The sequence below is a fragment of the Aegilops tauschii genome, chromosome 2 (genome assembly GCF_002575655.3).
Source record: "Aegilops tauschii subsp. strangulata cultivar AL8/78 chromosome 2, Aet v6.0, whole genome shotgun sequence".
Lineage (NCBI taxonomy): Eukaryota > Viridiplantae > Streptophyta > Magnoliopsida > Poales > Poaceae > Aegilops > Aegilops tauschii.
Genome location: NC_053036.3, coordinates 552,249,139 through 552,255,725, shown reverse-complemented (window position 1 = coordinate 552,255,725; position 6,587 = coordinate 552,249,139). Strand labels below are relative to the sequence as shown.

At 47.0% G+C, this 6,587-nt stretch overlaps 1 long non-coding RNA gene across 1 annotated transcript; it reads right to left on the bottom strand.

The window, feature by feature from the left end:
• Nucleotides 1-3,081: 3,081 nt before the first annotated feature.
• LOC109737188 (uncharacterized) lies at nt 3,082-5,709 on the bottom strand. The gene is made up of 3 exons (XR_002226527.4): nt 5,410-5,709; nt 5,152-5,325; nt 3,082-5,039 (listed from the first exon to the last, which is right to left on the bottom strand). It is a non-coding gene; the product is annotated as an uncharacterized lncRNA (long non-coding RNA).
• Nucleotides 5,710-6,587: the final 878 nt, after the last annotated feature.

Below are 6,587 nucleotides of genomic sequence, written 5' to 3'. Positions count from 1 at the left end.
GCACCGCTGCGGGGTGGTGGCACTGGAGTGAAGCTTCGCCGACGGCCATCAGGTGTTGCGATGGAGCGTTGCCGCACGGTTGTCGCGCTGCAGTGAAGCTTCGCCGGCAGCCATCGGGTGTTGCGATGGTGGTGCGACAGCAGCCGGTGCTGCAATGGAGCACCGCCGTGCGGTGGTGACGCCGCAGTGAAGCATGCGGCGGTCGTCGAGGTGCTGCGATGGAGCACCGCCGCGCCGGCATCGGCGCTGCAGCGAAACATCACGGCGCTGTAGTGAAGCATGCGGCTGTCGTCGAGGTGTTGCGATGGAGCACCGCCGCGCCGGCATCAGCGCTGCAGCGAAACATCACGGCGCTGTAGTGAAGCATGGGGCGGTCGTCAAGGTGTTGAGATGGAGCACTGCCGCGCCGCCGTGAAATATCATATCACCGGCGGCAGGCGGGTGCTGCGTTGAAGCACCACCGTGAACGGTGTCAGCGCAGCAGTGAAGCGTCGCCGACGGCCAACGGTGGAGTCATTGCGCTGCCAGCCAGGAAGTGCGGCTCCTGCTGCGAACCGGGCGGCCTGCTACCCACGACGAGCGGTTGCTCCTGTTGCGACTGCAATGAGAGGATGGGACGACCCGTGCGGCGACGTTGACCCAAGGTACTGCTGATGCAACGGCAGCCCAGGAAAGGACGTACGTGAACGTGATACCGCCGGAGGAGGTGGAATACCTCCTCTCCCATGAGGCCATGACTACAGATCTCCCCCGTCGAGACGACGACGACGACCACAACCCGCACAAGGACGAGTGGAACGACGCCGTCGACTTTTTCAACGATGTGAGGAAGAAACTCGCCGCAAAGCAGGCCATGCTTCGGGCCGAGTACATCACCAAGGGCTGTGTCGAGCTCGACGACGACCAGGTGGTCAGGAGATCGCGGCTCAGCCACCAGGTGTATCTCGAGGCCAAAGCCGCCGCTGCAGATGACCATGGCGATTTCGCTGAAAAGCTGAACCGTGGTGAAGAGGACAATGACGAGTGAGTCCGCCAGAGGATGGCACTTCTCAGTTTCTCACCATGCAAGCAGTTTATCTACCATCTATACATCCTGTAAAGTTGTACCAAGTCACCGGCACTTTTTTGGGCCAAAGGGAGTAGCACGGATGTCACAAGTTGGCTCTACAAGTTTATCTCGTGGTCAAGTCCTAGACCTCGTTATGTTTTTGCTATGGGTGTGGCTAGGTCTCCGTCGACTGAGATTTAATCAGTCAAGTGACATAATTTGCAAGAAAGAAAAAGAAAAGCCTAAGAAGAAAATTTTGCACAGATCTTAATGTAAAATGTCACGGATATAGCACCAACGGAGACATAATCAAGTCTTGGTCGACTGAGGTTTAGTAAAACTATTTCGCTATTAATTACATTGTTGTGACGGTACCTGATGCTGTTGAACCGTAGAGGAGTTTTTTTTAGTAGTTTTCATCGCCTGTTACTTTGGTGCGTTGTGGAGGTGGTCTTTGCTGTTTGAACTCTTTTGCTTTATATAAAAGCAGGGCTTGTCTGAGTCTTTTCTCTTAAATAAAATAAAATAAAATAAATAAAGCGCAATTCCGGTGCGTTCATTTGGCGTCGCACCATGGAAGCAGCTGACACAAGGTAATTACTGTATTATTATTATTTTGCGAGGGGGTAATCTACTGTATTTATCTGTACATGTAATCACAGCGACCTGGTGTTCTCTTATTTGCGACCCATGATCCATCGATCATTTCAAGATCGACGTTGTACATATAGTACTTTTGAACTAGCCGTTATTGATTATTTTTCTTGTGATAAATTAGACCACATAGTAATTAGACCCGCTTATTTCTGCTTCCTCCTGTTTACATTAGCCACTGCCCTGCACGTAATTAATCTTTTTTTCATAACATTGAAAGTTTTCTTTTTATGGGATGATTCTACATGGTGGCGGACCAAGGATTTGAGCATGACCGGGGCTAGAACGTTCTAATTGCGGAAAAAAACCGGGCAAACTCCCTCCCACAGTATATAACACCAGAGAGCCATAACGGTGCTGAAGGAAGACGACAATGTTAATCGGTGAATGATACAATTAACATATACTTCCTCTGTTCCCAAATATAAGTCTTTCTAGAGATTCTAACAAGTGACAACATACAAAGCAAAATGAGTGAATCTGAAACACTAAAATATGTCTATATACATGCATCCGTATGTTGTAACCTACTTGAAATATCTAAAAAGACTTGTATTTAGAAACGGAGGGAGTATAAACCTGCTGATATTTAGTGAGATTTCTTGGACATTGTTTTATTCCCTAGCAACGCGCACACCAAGATATTTGCTATAATAAAAAAGCCGAAATCTCCAAAGAAAGCCTAATTATGAGGCCACTCACAAGTTTTCAGAATTATTGGAGTTACAAAAGTATTTGTAGGAAATTATACTCCAATTCAAATAAGTGTTGATTTAATTCAAAGACCAAAAATGTCCTGGAAAAATGTGTATCATCTCTGGTTAAGGTTTTCAACTTTTTCCATAAATCATGAACATTTCTAAAGGGCATTTCGGGTTCATTGAAAATATTTTTAGGTTGAACCTATATGAATTCCATTTGATGCTAGGGTTTGAACATCCCCAATTCAAATTCATTTGAATTTAAACATGATGACATGATGAGCAAGCAAAGTCAAACAAAGGCTGATCTAGGGCTGCGACAATACCAGAATGACCTACTATGCCAACGGCCCAGGCCGTCGGCACAGGCCAGTTTCCCGTCGGGATAGGCATAGATGCCACGTGGCAACTCATGGTTGCTCCTGGTCATGGACTATGCCTACGACATTGCCGTAGGCATAGATGCAAAACTATGCCGACGGCTTTGCCGTAGGCATAGTCCTCGACCAAGAGCTATCAGGAGCTGCCATGTGGCATGTATGAGCTAGTAGCACATCTATGCCGACGGCTAAGCCGTCAGCATAGCTCCAAGCTATATTCATAAATAAATAATACAAGTGATATTGCAAAAATTGAATAAAAGAAATTACATTCATAATAAATGAAACATTAAAATTATTTGGTCTGAATAAGAAACAATAGACTTATATTATTATAAATGTCAATTACAAGCATTCAGAAATTATAATTGAGGAAAAAGAAATAAAAGAAGGAAAAGCCCTAAACTAAACCTACACTAAACTATCTAGTTCTTCATCTTCTGCTTCTTTCTTCCAGTTCATCAACCTGCAAAACAAGAAACCACAAACAGGAAAAACTTGATGAAGGTTAAAATGTACCATTCCCCTAAAGGAAATGCCTTTGCTGTAGGAGCTAGCACTTAGGAGTTTGGAAACATTAGTCAAACCCCAATCAGGTTAAGTTGATCAAAGAAACAGTAGAAGAGAGCCAACACTACGTAAATCGGGCCAATGGAACAGGTTCAATTGGCAGTAAGGAATAACCCAAGACAGAAGTAGAGCCAGCAAAGTATGGATCAAAGCCAAACCCAAAGATCAACTCAAATTAGGATCCGTCAATTAAGCTTGGGTTATCACTACATGCAACCATCATAACTAAACCATATAACTAAACCACCAGTAGATGATGTACTAAACCATACAAGAAATGGCAATACATGGTATTTAGATAAAGACTAGCATATATCAAACACAGATACCAGCTTGAAAGAGAAACTATAATTTTATACCACTACAGGAGCAAATCATGAACTACACAGAGTAATTGCAGTAAAGAGATGAATCAGTATATGTTGATCAATAAGAGGGTTCAGCTATATACAAATGAAGGACTATATCCTTTATAAGATAACAAAGAAACAGTAGCACTTATGCATATGAACAAACAGAACCATCAGCCAGCCAAAATAAAGAAACTAGCATGTGCTATGTGACAGGAACAATAACGTCTATAAGACCAAGATAATTGCAATGATAGACCAACAGTAGGGTCATGCAATCATTCGAACCCATCATTGCAGCACTAGTTGAGCGACAAATCAAATATAACAGTAGTTCCATTGGTTCAACCAACAAGTTAACAAAAGTTTACTTCCCACTACTAATTTTGCAACTCGTGATAATAAAGAAAACAAAGCACAAATAAATAGAAATGATCTTTTCCATGACACAAGCACGGCAAGCACAAACAAAATCACCCATGCGCATGAAACAGAGCAAGGTACTAATATAGCAGCACAAGAGAGGGAGCTAGAGGTAGGAGACGGATTCACAGGAGAGGAGGTTGTAGTCAATGCCGCACACGACCACGTTGCCGTCACGCGGTGGAGGATGTTGTAGTCGAGTTGGACCATGTGCGGGGCGTCGTTGTGGCGGTGGATGACCTGGTTGTCGTCATCGTCCATGGAGGATGCCTGCTGCTCCGAATCTAACAAACAAGTGCTAGTGTCGTTGATCTAGTACAGAAATTAAGCAAGCTAGTATAGGAGACACGCGTGCTGCTGCTAGTATCTACAGAAATAAATCAAGCTGCCTGTGTGTGTGCTTGAGCTAGCTTAGTACGTATAGTCCATGGTTGGGCTCCAAAACTAACAGAGCATGCTAGCGTCAACAGAATCAATAACAAGGTTATTTTTTTGTTGTTGCTAGCACTGCTAGCTGTATGTGTTGATCCATCCATCCATGGACCTAACTAATGTTGTTGTATCTCTAGACTAAGTGCAGCAACACAAGAAGAACTAAAACTGCAGAGCACATGTGTACGTAACTACATATACTCATCCATGGCAAACTGTACCAAACCATCCATACATAGCCAGATTGCAATGGAGCGGAATTTACACAAGACATGAAAAATTGATGAGCCAAATGATTTTTAGTATTACTAACTTGAAAGGAAGCTCACTGTTTCCATCTTCTATCTATCCATGATTTTATTTTTCTGAAGCAAGCATCAAAAAGCACAATGACAATCGAATTTCACACAAAAACTGAACCAATACTTGCAGGGGAGGGGTGGAGGGCGTCCTGCAGCAGAAGCTTCGCCATTAGAGCAACCTGCACAAAACAGAGGAAGGGGAGATGAATAAATCATGGTGAGGAAAAGGGCCTTCCACATGTTTAGATCGGGAAGAGAAACAAGAACAAAAAAAGACCCAAAAAAAAAAACCTTCCATGGCGTGCTGTACTAGGAGCAGCTCCTCTCTCTCCGCTAGTGTTTGGGGCGCTGGGAGGCTCCATGGGGCCGCTGCGTGGTGGGGAAAGGGAATCCATCTCCATGGCGGCGTCCCGCCCCACGGAGGTGCGCCCCTCCTGCCGTCGTCGCCGGCACGCCCATGGCGACCTGCAGAGAAGGAAGAGAAGAGAAGATGAGGTGAGGTGAGGTGAGGAGGAGATGGTGGGCGGAGAAGGAGGGGGAGGGGCTTACTAGTGCTGGATCCGGTCACCTCTGGCCTCGCCGTGGCCTGCCGTGGCGGATCCCGGCGAACAAAAGGGGATGCAAAACCCTAGCCAGTGGGGGAGCCGCGGATCTGCACGGAGGTAAGGCAGACGCGGACCAAGGGGATCTCGCCGGCGTGCTGCGCGCGGCCGGAGCTCGCCGGAACCGGGCGGCGTGGGTGGCGGCGGCGGCGAGGGAGAGAGGGGTTCGGGGGGGAGAGAGGAGGCGACGAGGGTTTGGGTGGGTTCGAGCGAGAGAGAGAGTGTGTGCTGGTGCGTTCGGTGGGTCGGATGGATGGATGGATGGATGTGGGATTGTGGGATTCCTGGGCACAAATGGACGGTAGGATGTGAGCCAAGTCATCAATCCGTGGCACAAATGGATCCACCAATGAGAATAAGTGAAACTGAAATTGAGTGTGTGGGTCTCTCTCTTTTGACATTTTTTTTTCTAATTATGATTTCATTAGCGGGCTGTTTTTTTCCCGGTGAAGACGAAAGGAAATAATATATGTTTGGCGGACCGATGGGTTGGGTTTCGAAAGCACCGCGCGCATGTTTCGTCTGGCTTTTGGAACACGGCATGGTGTCGAGCAGAGCCCACACGTTTCATTCGGCTTTCGAAACACGAAACTCAAATTAATTGTAGGCTCGCGTCGTGGAGGTCGAGGAAGAACCGGCGTTCGTCATCGCCGTCCTCACAACTGCTACACATGCATCTCGGAGGGGGTTGTGAGGCCGAACATGAACACGTGTGATGGTCAACATCATAGATCTTCCTCTGCGATGGGTGGGTGATGCACGACGAGTACGATGTTACACGAGATATGCATGTTGTGGACCTCTTCCGGCTCGGAATCTATGTTGTGATAACTCAGCCCATGGGAACATGTCAGACCAAGGTATTAGCCCAACCCACCACAAGATTGCCTTCGGGCTGACCCGACGTGGCCATTTCCCCCCTCCAAGTGCTGGCGACAGTGTCATCCATGAAAGGGTCACACTTCGAAGTCACGTGCCAGGTGGTCACACCTGCCACCACACATTAAGACATGTAAGAGGATCCAACGCAAGTTCTGGTGGCATTGCTAGCCACCGAAGACCGCAGACCCGACGTGGTTGTTTCCCTCCTCCCAGTGCTGGCGGCAGTGCCGTCCGTGATGGGGG